Consider the following 7,054-nt stretch of genomic DNA (forward strand, 5'->3'; position numbering starts at 1 on the left):
TTCCACAAGCGGTAAACTCTCCTTTTTTTCCTGAGTCCCAGCAAGAGCTCCCCTTCACTCAGGACAGGGTACTAACTGCTGGTTTATCAGATAGGAGGCAGCACCACTGTGGCCACCTTCTTTTCCTGGATACAAGCAGGGTACCAATCACAAATGAAACAGCATGTCAGGAACTATGAATAAAACAAGAGACGGCCCTTGCTACTACACCAGCTGTGCACTCAGGACAGGGTACTAACTGCTGGTTTATCAGATAGGAGGCAGCACCACTGTGGCCACCTTCTTTTCCTGGATACAAGCAGGGTACCAATCACAAATGAAACAGCATGTCAGGAACTATGAATAAAACAAGAGACGGCCCTTGCTACTACACCAGCTGTGGTCACATTTATTTTATAATAAAGCATCTGCAGCAACTCTGTTTTTTGAAGTGCCCAGCATTGACTGGGTTATTGCACCAAATTCTTTTCAGGTCTTCATCAGGGGAGTATCACCTCTGGATACTCCTCACCCAGCTTAGATGTGAGGTAGACACCGAGTTGCTTGCTCCAAACCAGGCAGATACAGAGGCATACATGTGTGTGGCTGGAGAACTCTGAATACAATGACCTGCCTATGGAATTTACATTTTTCTGGAGAGAGGCAAGAGGTGGGCTGAGGTTTTTTAGAGTTACAGCTTTGAATTTAAATTTCATTTCACAGACCAATTTGCTTAACCTTTCAAAAGACTAAGTGCATAGGACTCTATAGGTCAGAAGTTTTCTAGCAGAACCGCCTTGTTAAAATAGTGGATTATTTTTACCACTGTGAACATTACTGTGAACTCTGAGCTACAGAATGGCTCAAATTTAGACCAGTTTCTATTATCCAACCTTCTTGTTTGAATAGTAAAATCAGATTTTATTTACAGTCAAATTCTCCTTATTTGTGAAATAACCTTAATTGACTAGTGCTTTTAATGGACAATACTTGGAGGGGCGGGGGGGAGAAATCTTGGGGGGGGGCGGGGGAGTGACAGCACTATTTTATTATATCATCTGTTGTTACCTGACAGCCCTGTTCCTGAAAGAGAGCTTCCTGCACTGAAGCATATATTTGCTCTGGTCTGAGTCCTAAAATCATCTGGCAGGAGATGTAAACTAGGGAAGGGATTGCCATGGATGTAGCTCTGCACTACAGAAAACAGCCTCTGAAGAGGGCAGGGTCTATATGTGGGGTCTATGGGAAAGTCCCACCCATCTTGGAACAGCTGCTCTTGTCTTGGAACATGGTAAGGCTGTTTTATTCTCTGCAGTTGCCCTGTCAGATGAAGACTACCTGAGTCTTTATATTACTGGGACTGAGATAGTGTCCTTCCAAGGGGATGGAAGGCAGGACTTTGTTACAGGAGAAAAAAAAGTACTGCCAGTATCTAAAAGTATCTATAAACTAGTGCAAGCAGAATAAATGATTTTCTGAAAGTATGGGAAGCCTCAAGATTACCCAATATAATTAAAATTAGTACATTCACCTCTAAGTAATTATTTGTAATAATATGTGTAGTATTTCTTACTCTATCATCCTTCAAGGAACTGCTCTTGGCAAAATAAAAACATATTTCCTTGGAGGACTGTATTTATGTAAATACTTAATAGATTGTGATTAAATTAAATTAGCACTATGTATCTTCTTCAGACTTGTGTATATTGTCCTGTCCTGTGATCTTTGGGCTAATGAGTATCTGGATGAAAATCTTTGGTTTTTTGAGAGAGAGTGGGGAAAATTAAATCAATTAAATCAGTTACTACAGTTAAAAGTGAGGGGGAACCTGACTTTGATATTTGTAACATTTCAATGGCAATATCATATTTTGAATCACTCTTTTCTATTGCGAAGGCTGGTAGAAAGAAGGGCACTTCTGTTTTTAATGCTTTCCATTATAGAGGTAGGGACACACTAGATTAGACCTACACACCATCCAGGCCAGTAATTTGTTTCTGACAGAGCCCAGAGCCAGATGCCTCAGAGGAAGGTGCAAGGACCTGCAGTCAGAAGTAAGGGCTGCTCTCTCTCTAGCATGAAGATAATAAATCTGTTCACACAGCTCGAGCAGCCTCCCGAAGATTCATCTTGTGGTGCCAGAAATAATGAATAAGCCCTTCACAGATTTTTCTGTCTATTGTACTGAGTGATTCTGAAACGTAGCAGAAGCTCTCAAGTCTGATCCTTCCTTGAAGCTTCGACGTAACAAAATGTAATAGCTGCTGTGACTTGGAGGCACTGCACGGGGCTGGGAGGCAGAGGCTGCAATAGCTAGGGCAGACCCCATAACAATTCATACCTGGACATGCCTAAGCACGTGTACTGAAAATCCCTATCTACTGATAGAGGTAAGCAGATACTTCCTTCTATCTGTTACAAGGGAGTAATCTAACCCCTTGGGTTTGGTGCTATTTTGTGAGGATTTCAGAACTTGCATCTGTCCTTAGTCTTAGTCCTGAGTTTCTCTCTGGATTTATGGGGAGAACTTATAGACGTCTCAACAAAAACATTAGAGCAGTTCAAGGATCCGGTGAGGTGTCTGCCACTTAAACTGGCATGCAAAGCTCTGAGTCAGGCCATTTCTGCCTGCCTTAAACAATGCATGGATTCAGAGACCCCTGAATATGAAGCCACCTGAAATTCCCTTTCCCTTTGTTCAGTCACCTAGGAGCGGTCAGTACAAAAATACTGAGGGCAGGGGATGTCTTACATCTGGTTTGCAGGTGCCTTATTCTGAGCTCTCTCCATCTGGAACCAGAAACGGATGGGTGTCCACCATCATTACTTCAAAATACTGACTAAGGACCACTCCATTAAACACAAATTAAGGAGAAAGTAATACAAGGGACATGTGGCCACCTTGAGTTCAGAGACTCTGCATGAGCAGCCCAGGGGCCAGAGCTGGGACTCCTGTTTGTATGGCACACTGCTCATGACAAATATAAAGAAAGCTTGTCATCTGGAACATTAATTTTGTACATGACCATATTTAAGCTCAGTAAACTAATATTTATTTTTTACAAACATGAAATTTACGGTGGAATTAAAATATATAAAGTAGTGGTTAAAGTTTCCCTCATCTGTACACTATCTATGATGTCTGCTTCTACCGTGTGGTCATATATTTGCCTGAATGCATATTCTGTACCTTGCTGAATAAATCAAAGCTGTTATGTATTTTACCTTTCATGGTACTACTGTTTATGAGATCCTGTGTCTGTGTATCCAGATTAGCTTGGATATTCATCACAGAGCAACACCTTTAGTACTTACACAAAACTGCAAGTGCTTAAATACTGTTTGACTCACTGGGAGCATTGCAATATAATATGCCTATTTATTACGTTCACCTCCTTTGCTTCTAATACAAATTTATATTTACATGTAAACAGCCTCCTGTATATGAATTAGAGTTTTTGGGCTCATACTATTCTTTCTTTTTGCAAACTTTTTAATAGTCATCTCTGTTGCAACAGAAGAATGAAAATAAATCAGTATATTTTAGTAATTACAATAAATTAATTAGAAGGCAGAAGTGGAGATAGTTTACATTTCATTAACTTTATAATTATAGAGTTGCCAATGTATGGGTGATTACCTCCTTCCTTCTTGTTCGTTATTAAACGAAGAGTTCAAGGAAGCCCTTAGTCTTTTCTACCTACCATGGTTGACAGAGACGGGATGTGACAAGGATGGGAGAAAAAGAGGAAGGAAACAGGCTAGCGCTGTCCCAGGAAGAGAAGATACACATAATTACAGAGTGAGTGTGGACTGCTTTTCAAAGTTATTAATTCTGGCTTGGTCTTCCCTTTGGGGAAGTAGCAATTTATATAGTGTACATACCGCTTAGGGAGAAGAGAAATTGTCGCTCATCATCATAAGAAGGGAGCTCTATGCTTTAGATGGTTGAAGTCACTAGTGATGTAGTATCCCAGGGCTTAATACTGGGGCCAGTACTGTTCACCATCTTCATTAACGACCTGGACGAAGGAGCAGAGTGCACTTTCAGCAGGTTCACAGACGATACAAAACTGGGCTGACTGTTTGATGTGCCAGATGGTTGTGCCACCATTCAGAGGGACCTTGACAAGCTGGAGAACAGGGCAGAGAGGAATCTCATCAACTTCAACAAGGGTAAAGGCAAAGTCTTACATCTGGGAAGGAATAACCCCAGGCACCAGTACATGCTGGGGACCCACTGGCTGGAAAGTGGATTTGCTGAGAAGGTCCTTGGAGTGGAAGTTATCCAGGAGGTGGACAACAAGATGACCATGAGCCAGCAATGCACACTTATGGCAAAAAAGGCCAGCAGTCTCCTGGGCTATGTTAATAAGAGCATTGCCAGCAGGTCAAGGGAGGTGACCCTTCTTCTCTTCAGCATTGGTGAGGCCACATCTGGAGTAGTGTGTCCAGTTCTGGACTACCCAGTACGAGAAAGATATGGACTTACTGGAGCAAGTCCAGCACAGGGCCACAGAGATGATTAAGGGACTGGAGCACGTTTCATATGAGGAGAGGCTGAGAGAGTTGGGACTGTTCAGCCTGGAGAAGAGAAATCTCAGGGGGATCTCATCAAGGGAGGGAATGAAGAAGAGGCAGCCACTCTTCTCAGTAGTGCCCACTGGCAGGAAAAGAGGCAATGGACATGAATTAAAAATCATGAAATTCCATCTGAACACAAGAAAACACTTCTTTTCTGTGAGGGTGGTCAAGCACTGGAACAGATTGTCCAGAGAGGTTGTGGAGTCTCCATCCTTGCAGATATTCAAAGCTCCACTGGACAGCATCCTGGGCAACATAATCTAGCTGATCATGCTTGAGCAAGGGCATTGGACTACGTAATCTTAAGATGTCCCTTCCAACCTCATCAATTCTGTGATTCTGTGATTCTATGAATTGATCCTATTATTTGATTAAAGTCTGTGCTGTGGGTTAACCCCAGTATGCAGCTAAACACCACACAGCCTCTTACTCCCCCTATGGTGGGATGGGGGACAGAATTTGAAGGGTAAAAGTGAGAAACCTCGTGGGTTGAGATAAAGACAGTTTAATAGGGAAAGCAAAAGCTGCATGCACAGGCAAAGCAAAATAAGGAATTCATTCACTCCTTCCCATCGGCAGGCAGGTGTTCAGCCATCTCCAGGAAAGCAGGGCTCCATCATGCATAACGGTTACTTGGGAAGACAAACGCCATCACTCCAAACGTCCCCCCCTTCCTCCTTCTTCCCCCAGCTTTATATGCTGAGCATGACGTCATATGATATGGAATATCCCTTTGGTCAGTTGGGGTCAGCTGTCCCGGCTGCGTCCCCTCCCGATGTCTTGTGCACCCCCAGCCTACTTGCTGGCAGGGTGGTGTGAGAAGCAGAAAAGGCCTTGACCCTGTGTAAGCACTGCTCAGCAATAACGAAAACCTCCCTGTATTATCAACATTGTTTCCAGCACAAATCCAAAACATAGCCCTATACTAGCTACTATAAAGAGAATTAACTCTATCCCAGCCAAAACCGGTAGTCTGTCTTCAAGCGTAGTGGTGGAGAAACATAAAAAAGTATCTCTTTTTATCTTTTCAGTTGTTGACTACTGTGGAGATCAGATGACTTCCTTAATATCTAAAGTGATAATGATTCCTGTCACTCAAATCCCACCCTCAAGTTTTGCCCTTCCCAGTAGTGCCCGAAAGATATCAAAGACCACTAATATGAAAACAAATGTTAAGATCAGAAAAAGTTCTTCCGTACAGAAAAGAAGATGTATGGGTAATAATTGGCAAATTGCCCATATTACTCAATTATGTTTTTAATAGCTTTTCCCATATATGTATGTGTAGAGATTTGAGCAAGGTGTGATTTGTAGATGAGAGGAAAGCTAATGCAGTACTTCAAGAAACTTAGGACATACTCTGAAAGGCCATAGGTGGTTCCTTCTAAGTGTTGGCAAGCCCTTTCAATTGAAAACCTGGGGAGACTTCTCTTGTATTAAAAAATCTGTGGCTGTTAAGGCAGGGAAAATACTCTATGAAGGGATATCACTAGTAACAATAAAACTGAATTTACAGAGAAGTTGAAATATTGATTTTGAGGCATGTACTGTCCTTTTGTTTCAGTAGTTGCTAAATTAAGATGCTTTAAGAGCTGGTTTCCTGACTGGTGTAAACCACCTAACAGCACACTGTGACTGTGGAGTGGTCTTGCCCTACCCTGTATCTTTCTTTTTTTGCTGTGTGCTTTGCTTCAGTTCTTTTGATTGTGAGACTGTTTACTGACCTGACCGAGGCAATCTAAGGGACTAGTGGGAGAACACAGCCAAGGGCAGGACAGGGAAAGCAGATCTGTTCCTTCTGGTGGGAATGTGGTAATAGATCAGTTTAAACTGATAATGAAACCGCACCCTTGCTGTTCACTGCAAAACCTATTGTCAACACCCCTTTACTGGATCACCGCACTGTACAGTTAGATAAGTGGCAGAGATACTGATTCATGACAATCTTTGTGGTGTTTCCTGAATGGGTAGTCTCTGCAGTTACACCTTTGACTGTTTAGGAGGCTGACTTTACAAAACCCTGAGAAAAATTGTAGCAAAAGGGACTTCAGGGCACTGGGGCGACTGGTTGAAGGATCGGGAGCACAGGTAGTGTTTTCCTCTATCCCTGCAGTGGCAGGGAAGGATACTGAAAGGAGCAGGAAAACACACCTGATCAACACGTGGCTCAGGGGCTGGTGCCATCGGAGGAATTTTGGCTTTTTTGATCACGGGGAGGTTTACATGGCACCGGGCCTGCTGGCGGCAGATGGAGTCCAGCTGTCTCACAGGGGGAAAAGGATCATGGCTCATGAATTGGCAGGGCTCACTGAGAGGGCTTTAAACTAGGTTTGAAGGGGGAAGGGGATAAAACCAGGCTCACTAGAGATGAGCCTAGGGGTGGCGTGCCGATGCCGGGGGTGAAATCGATAGCCCAGCTCAAGTGCATCTACACCAATGCACGCAGCATGGGCGGCAAACAGGAGGAGCTGGAAGCCATTGTGCAGCGGGA

This window comes from Aptenodytes forsteri, unplaced genomic scaffold, assembly GCF_000699145.1.
Source record: "Aptenodytes forsteri isolate BGI_AS27 unplaced genomic scaffold, ASM69914v1 Scaffold51, whole genome shotgun sequence".
NCBI lineage: Eukaryota > Metazoa > Chordata > Aves > Sphenisciformes > Spheniscidae > Aptenodytes > Aptenodytes forsteri.